The following is a 12680-nucleotide window of genomic DNA, read 5'->3' as shown; positions in this document are numbered from 1 at the left end:
GGTCAGATAATATGCGCTTTGGACAACCATGCCAATATATCATCACACATAAATGGTGCCCCACCTCTACTGCTGTCTGTCTTCAGTGGAAATGCCTCCACCCACTTAGAAAAATAATCGGTGGCCGTCAAAATGTACTGAAAGCCATCCTGTTTTTGGAAAAGGGCCTGTTAGGTCCATACCAACAAGCTCCCAAACAGAAGATACCTAAAGTGATGGAAAAAAATAATATTTTGAATATACTAATGTGATAATATCTGTTATATAATACTGTAATACAGGGGCGGGGAACCTTTTTTCTGCCAAGGGCCATTTGGATTTTTGTAGCATCATTCGGGGGCCGTACAAAATGATCAACTTAAAAATTAGCCTGTTATATTTGGTCAAACATTTTTTTTTGTATAATCTTTATTTATATACTCCCATTTTTACAATAAAGAACAAAGGAAACACAATGGACATGTAAAAAAAAAATAAGGCTGTCAATAAACAAGGACATGAACTGTCACCATTTATTTGGTCAAACATTTAATTAACTAACCGCTAATGTGATGGCTGGTACTGCTTCTAATTGGCGAGGTGTGTGATGTTGGCCGATATTGATGATGTTGCTACTCGCAACTGGTTTTCCAGGTTTGCGTCGGTCAGTCTAGAGGGCAGTCGACTCTTTCTGATGGTAAGTTTTGAAAAGAACTGCTCGCAGCAGTAAGTTGTTCCAAACACAGATGCATATTTTAATGCATGTCTTCTCAAAGTTGGGAATTCATCATTACTTATGTAATTCTTGTAGAACTCAAGCAGCGGGAGGTTGTTGTACCTAGCTTTCAGCACATCATCGCTTTGCAGCTGAATTATTTTGTGTTGTAGGTTATCAGGCACATCAGCTGGTTCCACATTGAAAGGTGTAGCAAAGATGTTCAATTCCATTTGTTTACTTTTCACATCCTTGAATCTTTCATTAAATGCCTTAATTAGTGTTGCACATTCACCAGCATATTCTTGTGTCGTAGAAGGCTTTTGTCCTTCCAGAGTGGGGAAATGCACCGTGTTATTCTTCTCGAGTTACACTTTCCACAACCTTAATTAACCTTCAAATGATTTAACGTTTGAAAGCAGTGAGCTGAGAAGCTGGTTGGGGCCCTGCAGCTTGACGTTCAGCTCTGAGAGGTACTTGGTAATGTCCACCATGAATGCTAGATCAGACAGCCACTTGCTATCGGTGAGTTCCATGACCAGGTTTTCCCTTCATCTCCATGAACTGCTTGACTTCATTCTGCAGTTCGTAAAACCTCCTGAGCATGTTCCCCCGCGACTCAGCCACCACACTTCACAGTGATAAACAAGATCAAATACTCAGAGTCAAGATCACTTAGTAACTCCTTAAACTGGCGGCTGTTAAGCCCTCTGGTTTTGATAAAATTTATGCATGACACTACAATTGACATCACATTGTTGAATCGCAACGATTGTGCAGAGAGACTTTCCTGGTGTATGATGCAGTGTCATATAATTAAATCATTTGGATCAATATTGAGACGACTCAGTTCTTTCTTGACAAAGGCAACTAACCCTTTTTGTGAGCCAACCATGGCTGGAGCTCCACCTGTAGTAAGGCCACTTAACTTTTCAAAAGTTAGCTCAAGTTTTTTCATTGATAAAACAAGTCTCTCAAACAAGTCTTCACCTCTTGTAGTGTCATGCATAGCTTCCAGTGAAAGCAGTTCCTCTCGTATGTCAAACTCTGCAGTTATCCCACAAACAAAAACAGCCAGTTGAGCAGTATTTGTTATGTCCGTTGTCTTGTCACAAGCCAGAGAGAAAAATTGGAAATCTCCTGCAGAATCCTTCAATGTTTTTTCAATATCTTGCTAAGTCAGTAATCCGTTCTGAGACGGTTCTCCGAGACAAACTAACACTCTGAAACAATTTTACTTTGTCTGGCGCTAACAACTCCGCAGCAGCAACCATGCACTCTTTCACAAACTCTCCCTCTACATGAGGCCTGAGCTTCTTTGCGATTAGCTCACTCACTACATAACTCGTCTGAATAACGTTGTCTCTGTCATAACGAGGTCTAGTGAAAATGGCTTGTTGTGATTCCAGACTCCGCTGAAGAGCATTGATTTTATCCAGGCGCAATTGGCCTCCCAATTCGCTGAGTTTAGCATGTTTTGAGCTGTAATAACGCTCCAGATTCACTTTTTTCATTACTGCTAATGCATCGCCACAAACTAGGCACACAGGTTTGCCTTTGACTTCAACAAAAAAACAATCATTTGTCCATTTCTCTTGGAAAACTCGACACTCTGCATCAATTTTTGTTTTCTTTGTAGTCGCCATTTATATGATCGCACACCACTTTTTATAGTTTTAATAACTAACTATCCAGTGTGTGTTAACACTTTCGCCTCCCTGGCACTGACTATCCTCTGAGTTGGTCCTGACTGGGAATGCAAAGCAGTCCTGGAAAAAAATGCATGCCAGACGTATACGTTTTTGTGTCATGGTAAATACAAAAACACAATCCCCACAATGCGATTCCCCCAATCCCCAAAACACAATCTGCTGTGACTGTCAGAAGTAGGGGTGCAACAGATAAAAAAAACTCACGGTTCGGATCGTTCCTCGGATCAGGAGTCACGGATCGGATCATTTTTCGGATCAGCAAAAAAAAAAAAAAAAAAAAATCTCAGACCGTAACCCCCACAGTAGTGCAGACCTCAGACAGTGAATGAATGAATGACTTGTATAGTGCTACTCATGCGAACTGAATTGCCTCTGGGCGCTTTTTCCAGCCAGAGTCTGCTTGGCTGGTGCGGTCATTTTACCCCGTAGGATCATGACACACAGTCATACACACAGATATACATATATACTGGGCCAATTTGGACAAGATCCAATTTACCTACCAGCATGTCTTTGAAGTGTGGGAGGAAACCGGAGTGCCTGGAGGAAACCCGCACAGGCACAGGGAGAACATACAAACTTCAGGCAGATGGTGTCGCAGTCGGGATTCGAACCAGCAACCTTTTTGCTGCTAGGCGAAAGTGTTACTCACAGCACCACTGTGCTGCCCTCAGACAGTAACCCCCACAGTGGGCAGACCTCATACCGTAACCCCCCCCATAGTGCAGACCTCAGACAGTAACCCCCACAGTAGTGCAGACCTCAGACAGCGGCGTGTTTTTCCCTCGAGCGCGGGCTCCTCCTCCTCTGTGGGTGTGAACAGAGAGGAGGGCCGCTGCCGGGTGTACCAAGATGGCCGCCGCTCCGGAGCTAGGCCAAAGCCGGGGACTTTCCTAGGCCGAGGCTCCGGAGCACTCCGCGGATCGCGGGGTGTGCCGATCCAAACGGGGTGACCCGTTCGGATCACGGATCAGTGACGATCCGTTGCACCTCTAGTCAGAAAGAGCCGGAACTATGGATGGAATGATTTTGCGGGCCGCAGGTTCCCCACCCTTGCTGTAATAGATATTTACCTTAATACATTGTAACGGCTGAGGTGCTGCTAAAGGCTTTCCAACCTTCTGGCACGTCTCGCATTGCTCAATCTGTAGGTAAACATATGTTAACCTGTGTACCATTTTCATACAAATTGTAAGACATAAAATTAATTAGTGTGTACCCATTTCCGAATATCATTCCGTGCCAGAAAAATCTTGAGCTGATTGCCGACTGGGTTTTGTTGACTCCTGCATGGCCTCCAATTGGTGTTGAATGAAATTGAGCAAAGATATTCTTAGCTTTTTCCTCCGATTTGATGAATCTTCTATTTCCAACGAAGATACCGTCTTCTGTAATGAAAGGGAAAATTCAAAGGCTACATTCATAACAAAGATATTTTCTAAAACCACTATGAATTATTTTATTTCTGATACTTACCCTTTAGGGTAAATTTAGCAGTGGTCTGCCTGAAGGTATATATTTGAGACTTGCCATACCCGGATGAGTATTAGCCCAAATAAAGGAATCTGAAAACTTCCTCGTACTTCTTCTCCATACCTAAAAAAAATGTACATTTATAGCAAAATTAGTACAATTGTAAAATTTTAAAGAATTAGGCTGCTTTCATACTGAGGCGTTTTGCAGTCGCTATTGCACTGAAAATAGCACCTGCAAAGCGCCGCTCCTTTATCACCAGTGTGAAAGCCCAAGGGCCTATTGATTGGGATGGAGTCAGGTGATCAGGGTTCTGGGCCAACTGGACAGTTGTCTAGGTGGACATGCGATGTGTCGCCCAGGGTTGCTAGCCCAGATGCCCGACTTCCATCCCAGGGACATTTGGCTGCTAGGCTGCCTGAGTAACCTAGCGGGAGAGCAGCATAGGGTTGGGACTTACAGCTTGTAGTCCAACCAGAAGTAACTGTTCTGCCTGCCAGGCAAACAAGCTGTGGTCGTGAGGTAAAAAGGATGAGCAGTCACCGCTAATGGGCCATAGACCTTGCTACAGGAGACCATTGTGAGTAACTAAAGTCATTAGCCAAGCTGTCTTCTCACCAACCGGAGATGGAGAACAAGTGGGAAAACTTGAGTGAGTGCCAATGCAAGGGACCAAGTGGGACATTAGAGGAGACGAATGGGGAGCTCCTTTGAGTGCTGGTCAGCTGAGAAGGTTGAAGAGTATCTGTGAGTGCCAAGCTAGGTATCCAACAGGGAAGCTGGGGTGATGCTTGAGGAAGATACTGGATTAAAGAGTTGGAAGAGCTCAGGGGATCCGAAAGTCTAGTGAGAAACTGGGAGCTCAGTGAAGTGAAGATCTACAGTGGTAGACTGTTGAGGAAGTGAAGAAGTTCATTGAAACCATTGTTAGAGACTGGTCTACCTATACAGATGTGTCTGGCTGGTTGCCTTTTTCCTGTATAGCTGTTTCCTATAGAACAGAGATATGCAATTAGTGGACCTCCAGCTGTTGTAAAACTACAAGTCCCATCATGCATTTGCCTGTGGGAGTCATGCTTGTGGCTGTCAGACTCTTGCTATGCCTCATGGGACTTGTAGTTCTGCAACAGCTGGAGGTCCGCTAATTGCATATCCCTGCTATAAAAGTATTAGAGTCTGACAATTAACATTGCATCCACCTAAGTGTATCCTGGCCCTAACCCTCTCTCCTAAGTTCTGTTTAAGAGACAATACATTTCTTTGCATTCCAGAAGTGTCTGGTGCCCATCAATTCTCTTTGCACTGCTCCCACTATGCCTTGTAACCTGCTCTACACAGAAGGATGTCAATTGTCTCAAACACTTAAAGTCACCATTAGGCCTCAGCCACACTATGATGTAATGGGTTCTTGATGCAACAGCTAGTCGCATTGATAGAACGAATGTAGATTTTTGACCCTCTGGCCCCCTGCTCAGTACGCACTTGCCTTACTGTTACAAGTCTGCTATCACTGGACACTGCAATGCAACTGATCTACATCTATGAGCACAAAATTGAAAACTCTATATGTCTCCTGGGTATACACACGGATAGGGAGTGTGAAAGGCCACAGATGTATAGAATTCCTAATTTTCCTTCACCCATGAGAATGCTGGACTACGTCACTTCTGATGCACTGGTGTTATCAGACTTCCTATCGCCGAGAAGTGTTTTGTATTCACCATGCATGTGTGTGGGTTGTCGGACATTTAACATCAGCTGACAGGGGTCTTATCAAACTATTAGACATCACAATTGTGTCCACATATGTTTACATCAGTTGTATCAAAATCTCATGTGCTGCTATCATAGAGAACTGCAATAATCTGACAAGTGATCACTTCCTACGAACGCTCTGCCATGGGAGGAGGGAAAACATCCCCTGCAGAACTCCACTAACACCATAGTCACCATAACATCACTGTTCTTATTACCGTCCCCATCAGAACCCCCGTAACATCAGTCTATAATCACATTAGAGCTACCAATAACATCAGAGACTTTCCCAACACCACATCAGAAGCCCCACATAACATTACAGGCCTTCCCCCATCACATCAGAGGGCCCCCATCACATTCCACAGCTAGGCCCCCCCATCACATCAGAGGGCCCCCATCACATTCCACAGCTAGCCCCCCATCACATCAGAGGGCCCCCATCACACCAGAGGGCCCCCAATCATATTACAGGCCTACACCCACCCAACACACAAGAGAGCTCCCTTCACATTCCACAGCTACCCCCCCCCCCCATCACATCAGAGGGCCCCCATCACATTCCACGGCTAGCCCCCCCCCCCATCAGAGGGCCCCCAATCACATTGCAGGCCACAGCCCCCCATCACATTAAAGGCCAAGGCCCCCATAATATTACAGGCCTTTCCCCATTATATCAGAGGCTATCCATAACATAAGATCCTCAACCAAAAACTTGCCTGTGAAAATCCTTGACCCAGGAAAGATCCCATTGCTGTCCGTGTGTAAATACTTGACACTGCAAGCTGCTTCTCCTGCTGCTGCTGTGAAAATCCACCAGTCTGCCAGCTGCTCTGGTTAAAGATTGTCTCCGCTCTTTATCCAGTGCCTCCAACTTCCTGAGTGTCTTCTTCTAGAATTTTCAACAACTATACATGACCTTAGCCCCTCCCACTGGCACTCTGCCTATCAGAGCTGTCTAGAATGATGGTGTGACTACCTCCGCCCATCTCAGTCTATTATTTTTCTGGACCAATAATAATGTAGTTGGTCTCAGTGCTATACACAGGGCCCACCCCCATCTCCATGCCCCACTCTATCTCGACCTCCCACCAAGTCTCCTCCTTTGCCTGCCCCTTCGAGTCCAGTATAGACACTGCACTCTAATTTCCCTTGACCTCTTATATGTATTTTGCATGGCTGTGCACAGACAGATTTGTGTAAGCGAAGGCTGCGTATGCTTGGCACAAGTGGCTGCATATGGTGGGCACACTGGCTGGGTATGACGGGCACAAGTGGCTGCAAATGGTGGGCACAATTGCTGTGTATGACGGGCACAAGTAGCTGCGTATGGTGGGCACAAGTAGCTGCGTATGGTGGGCACAATTGGCTGTGTATGACTGGCACAATTGCTGTGTATGACGGGCACAATTGCTGTGTATGAGGGGCACAAGTGACTGCATATAGTGGGCACAACTGCTGCGTATGACGGGCACAAGTGGCTGCAAATAGTGGGCACACTGTCTGCGTATGACGGGCACAAGTGACTGCATATGGTGGGCACACTGGCTGCATATGGTGGGCAAACTGGCTGCATATGGCGGGCACACTGGCTGCAAATAGTGGGCACACTGGCTGCGTATGACGGGCACAGGTGACTGCATATGGTGGGCACAATTGCTGCGTATTATGGGCACACTGGCTGCATATGGTGGGCAAACTGGCTGCATATGGCGGGCACACTGGCTGCATATGACGGCACAATGGCTGCATTTGACGGGCACAGTGAGGCTGCAATTGCTCCCTATAGCATTTTCCCTGACCTTCTGTATATGTATTTTGCTCCCACAGGCAAAGCTCCATACTTTTCCTGCACCTGCCATTTGATATAAACGGGGCCCGTCCCCCTTCAGCAGAGCAAGCTAGGGACGGGCGGCTGTATATTTTTTCTCAACCTCAGGACCATTTACAAGGAGGTGATTCGCAAGGATACATGACGCCGATATCCCAAGAACCCTTGCAAATTGCCTTATGCCTTAATCGCCTAGGCCAGTGGTCATCAACCTTGTCCTGGCTTAATAGCCTAGGCCAGCGGTCATCAACACTGTCCTCAGGGCCCACTAACAGGCCAGGTTTGCAAGATAACTGAAATACATCACAGGTGATATCATTTGCTGCTCAGTGATTGCAGTATTCTAGTCTGCATCTCCCCAAGGTAATACATAAAACCTGGCCTGTTAGTGGGCCCTGAGGACAGTGTTGATGACCGCTGGCCTAGGCTATTAAGCCAGGAAGCTGTGGATAAAAACGGGAAAAAAGGTATTTACCATCCAAAAAAAAAAAATATTGCCCATTCTGAAAACTACGCACTAAGGGCATGCAGCCCAGCCAAACATAAAAAAGTGGGTGGAACTCCGCTTTAACCACTTAACCCCCGGACCATATGCCTGCCCAAAGACCAGAGCACTTTTTGCGATTCGGGACTGCGTCACTTTAACTGACAATTGCGCGGTCGTGCGACGTGGCTCCCAAACAAAATTGGCGTCCTTTTTCCCCCACAAATAGAGCTTTCTTTTGGTGGTATTTGATCACCTCTGCGGTTTTTATTTTTTGCGCTATAAACAAAAATAGAGCGACAATTTCGAAAAAAATGAATAGTTTTTACTTTTTGCTGTAATAAATATCCCCCAAAAATATATAAAAAACATTTTTTTTCCTCAGTTTAGGCCGATACGTATTCTACATATTTTTTGTAAAAATTAAATAAAAAAATAAGAGTTTATTGATTGGTTTGCGCAAAAGTTATAGCGTTTACAAAATAGGGGGTATTTTTATGGCATTTGTATTAATATATTTTTTTTACTAGTAATGGCGGCGATCAGCGATTTTTTTTCGGTACTGCGACATTATGCGGACACTTTTGACACATTTTTGGGACCATTGGCATTTTTATAGCGATCAGTGCTATAAAAATGCATGGGATTACTATAAAAATGCCACTGGCAGTGAAGGGGTTAACACTAGGGGGCGGGGAAGGGGTTAAGTATGTCCCTGGGTGTGTTCTTACTGTGGGGGGGGGGGTGGCCTCACTAGGGGAAACACTGATCCTCTGTTCATACATTGTATGAACAGAAGATCAGCATTTCCCCCGCTGACAGGACCGAGAGCTGTGTGTTTACTCACACAGCTCCCGGTCCTCGCTCTGTAACGAGCGATCGCGTGTGCCCGGCGGCGATCGCGCCCGCCGGGCACACGCACGGGAGTCGGAGGTGAGCGGGGGGCGCACGCGCCCCTAGTGGCCGCTCTAAGAGCCAACGTTATACTACGGGCTCTCGCCCAGGAGAGCCGACCTGCTGCCGTAGAATAACGGCGGCTGGTCGGCTAGTAGTTAAGGTAATCAAGGCCGAGTGTATATTACATAATTTGGTGGGAGAGAGGGAAGGAGTCAATTTTGAGGATACACTGTCACACAATATTGAACCTGACGATTTTCTTCATGTGTGTGGACCTATAGTGAGATTCACAATTAGAGATGCTTTTGCGGACTACTTTATGAGTCCGGCTGGTGCATTCAGTTGGCAAGAAAACATGATCTAAACCTTCAATATACAGCCTTCATTGTCTTTCAGACTAGATATTTCCTTCAAATTTTTTCATGTTTTTTCGTTAAAGCCTTGTATCAATTCACCATTTGTACATGCAATAATAAATTAAATATAATTGACTCACAATTTTTTTTAAATAATTAATTACTAGATTACATAATAAAGTTATAAACAAGATTTCATCTTTACATTAAAGTCACATTTACAATGATGGGATTAAGAAGGGGTTTGGGACTATGAGGGGTGGGATTATGGTTATCGTTGGGGGTTTGGGATCTTGAGGGGTGGGATTATGGTTACGGTTGGAAGTTTGGGACTAACGGGACAAGGAATAGGGTAAAGAATACCAAAAGGTCTGGGTGCCTGCACATGGTGTCGATGAACTCCTAGATCTCCACTTCCAGAGGGTCTTTCTGCAGCTGCTCCTGCAGATGTTGGCTGAATCTCAACAGATTGCTCCTCCATTGTGTCACTCTGTCTTGTTTCCTCACTCTGTCTTGTCGCCTCGCCCATTCTCTACAAGATTTCCTAGTATCCCAGAATCCTCCACTCTACTATGGTCATGTGACCTTACCACAGCTTCTGGGTATTTTTAAAGCGGTATTATCACGGTTTTCCAGCGGTACTCATTAATTTCAATGGGGATAGGCGTTTTTACAGCGCTATTTTATGCACCCAAAAGATGCTCCAAAAAAGCTGTTTGCACGATTTTCCCCAAAGCACAGCCAGCGCATTGCCTCAGTGTGAAAGGATACATGGGAGGCGTTTTTTCATGCGGTATTAAGGTGGTAATTTTATCGCTAAAACGTGGGAAAAACGCCTCAGTGTGAAAGAGGCCTAACTGTTGATCTATGATAACCCTTCAAGACTTGTTTCACAGAGAAGAAATTCATACAGGAATTTCCTTCCTGTATGAATTTCTTCTCTGTGAAACAAGTCTTGAAGGGTTATCATAGATCAACAGTTTCATAGATCAAGCAATTTGACGAAAAAATTAATTCCAGCTAATTGTTTCAATATATGGGAATAATAATATTCTTAATCATCAAGTGGTCTAAAACAGACATTATCAATCGCTCAGAAAATAGAGTGCCAACATGACCATTTGAGTCCAGGTAATCACACCATGAATTCCACACAGCTTTATAATCTGCCCACGTGGAAGAAGCTAACAAATTACTGATAGTCAAACCACCGCTCAAAAAACAGATCCCATAGGTAAGAAGGGCATTGTACTCCGTATACGTCTGCTTCTGGAAGCAACATCCAAAAATGTTCCAACTGTAGACGTGAAAGAGAATCAGCTATCAATTCCGGGTACATATTTAGCTTTTAACCAAATGTTTAAGTCTAAGCATAAAACAAAACTAACTGTTGAAGAACCGCCAATACAGGTAATGATTTGGATGATAAACAATTAATAGTATATACAACAGCCTTATTATCAGAATGTAATAAAATCCTGCATTTCGCGAAACAAGAACCCCAAAGTTTAAGAGAAATCAACACTGGAAAGATTTCCAAAATGGTAATGTTAGAAGGGGGCGTGGCCTGGAGCGGCATGGGATAGGACGCGTGTGAGCTGAGCTCCGTCGGCAATCTATCCTATATCCATATCCTGGGACCCTTATAGCTACCGAAGATACCTGGTGGACACCCCCTGGATCGGACACCCTGAGAGATCATGTCTCTGCCAAAGAAAGCCTCTGGAGCGGTCTCTAAACTGATGCAAGGCCGCCATGTGGAGGCTGATCAGGCGAGCCAAGATGGCGACGCAGCACGAGGAGAAGAATCGACACCCGGGTCGGATACAGCCAAACTCCTCCAGGCTATTACAGCCTGCCAAGAAGCGGTCACGTCCTGCCAGACCACCCTCACAGCACGCATCGAGGAGGTGAAGGTGGATATCTCCTTGGTCAGGCAGGACTTCCAGAAGTTGAGGGAGAGGGTCAGGGAGGCCGAAACCCGAATAGTCATGGTGGAGGACTCCATCCCACCCTTACAGATCGCCGCGGACACCACGCAGTCACAGATCGCTCAGATCCTTCAAAAGCAGGATGACATCGAAAACAGATTACGCAGGTGTAATCTTCGCTTCGTTGGCCTGCCTGAGGGGGAGGAAGGGAGAGACCCCCCAACGTTTCTTGAGACCCTGCTGGTGAACACGTATGGTAGGGGGTCATTCTCGCCTACCTTTGTGGTGGAGCGAGCGCACCGAATGTCGGGTAAGCCACCACCCGTGGGAGCACCCCCCGCACTTTCATAGCAAAGTTTTTGAACTTTAGAGACCGGGATGCCATCCTTCGCCTCAGCCGAGAGAGAGGCAACATCCCGTTTGGAAACAAGATGATTGCGGTCTTCCCAGATTTCTCGGCTGAGGTGCAGAAGAAACGCAAAACCTTCATAGAAGCAAAACGTCGCCTTAGGGTGAAAATTATCAAGTATGCAATGCTGTTTCCAGCCCGTCTCCGTGTGGAGGGAGAAGATAGAGTGCACTTCTTTTAGGATCCTGAGGCTGCTATAGCGTGGATTGAGCGACTGGATACACACTGATAAGTATACCTGTTCCCCCCCCCCCCCCCTTTTTTTTTTTTTTATTCATCCAGCCTTTTCTTTATATCCTGTGACTCTTTGCCCCTGACTCTGGCCTCCTGTTGTCCATCCGGTTCGGGTCCCGCCGGGTGTGAAACAACCTGGATATAACTGTAATAAGGGTGGGGGTCGCATGCTGAACATTGCACACTGCTTCTATACCCCCTGAACCCTGGCTAAGGTCCCCCGAGCGGGTGATGCCCGCTGCGCATTTGTTTCCACGCTTCCTGCTGGGTGACGGACATCCGCTATACCCCTGTGTCCCAGCGTGCACCCGATGGAGCGGGGATGAGGCACATAATTGCATAATGACATTGCTCTCTGACCCGCCTACCCCTCCCCCCTCACCCACCGCGGGCACCAAGAGAACTTTAAGCGTCGCCATCAGAGGGGGAAATTTTTCCTTTTTCTTTTTTATTATTTGTTTCTTCTCCATGGATATTTTTTTTGTGTCTCCTGCACCTGGACATGGTCCCTGGTTTATGGCTTCCCTCAAGCCGATGGAGGGTACAGCCTCACTGACGAGCTCGCCCGGACTGGTGAGCACTGTCCTTGAACAAGCCGCATGATACAGCGAAGTATCGCCCCGTGTGCAGTAATGTGCTTCCTGAGTGGGACTGTTTGGCCTGGGGCCTGCCCTTTACTTATTGAGATACATGCTATTGTTGTAAGGATGTTATGTGTTCTCCTCTCCAGGTTGCATACTACTAATGCCATGTTGGCAGTTAGGGGTGGACGACCACCACTGACATGGCGACTGAACCCATTCTGGTTGACCCTGCTGCCTGAAGATGACGATTTGGGAGCTGAATGGGGACAATTTTTTACTACCAACGAAGGCTCCGCACGACCACAGATAGTATGGGAGGC

The sequence above is a fragment of the Rana temporaria genome, chromosome 2, assembly GCF_905171775.1.
Source record: "Rana temporaria chromosome 2, aRanTem1.1, whole genome shotgun sequence".
In the NCBI taxonomy this organism is placed as follows: domain Eukaryota; kingdom Metazoa; phylum Chordata; class Amphibia; order Anura; family Ranidae; genus Rana; species Rana temporaria.
This window is presented reverse-complemented; position numbering follows the sequence as displayed.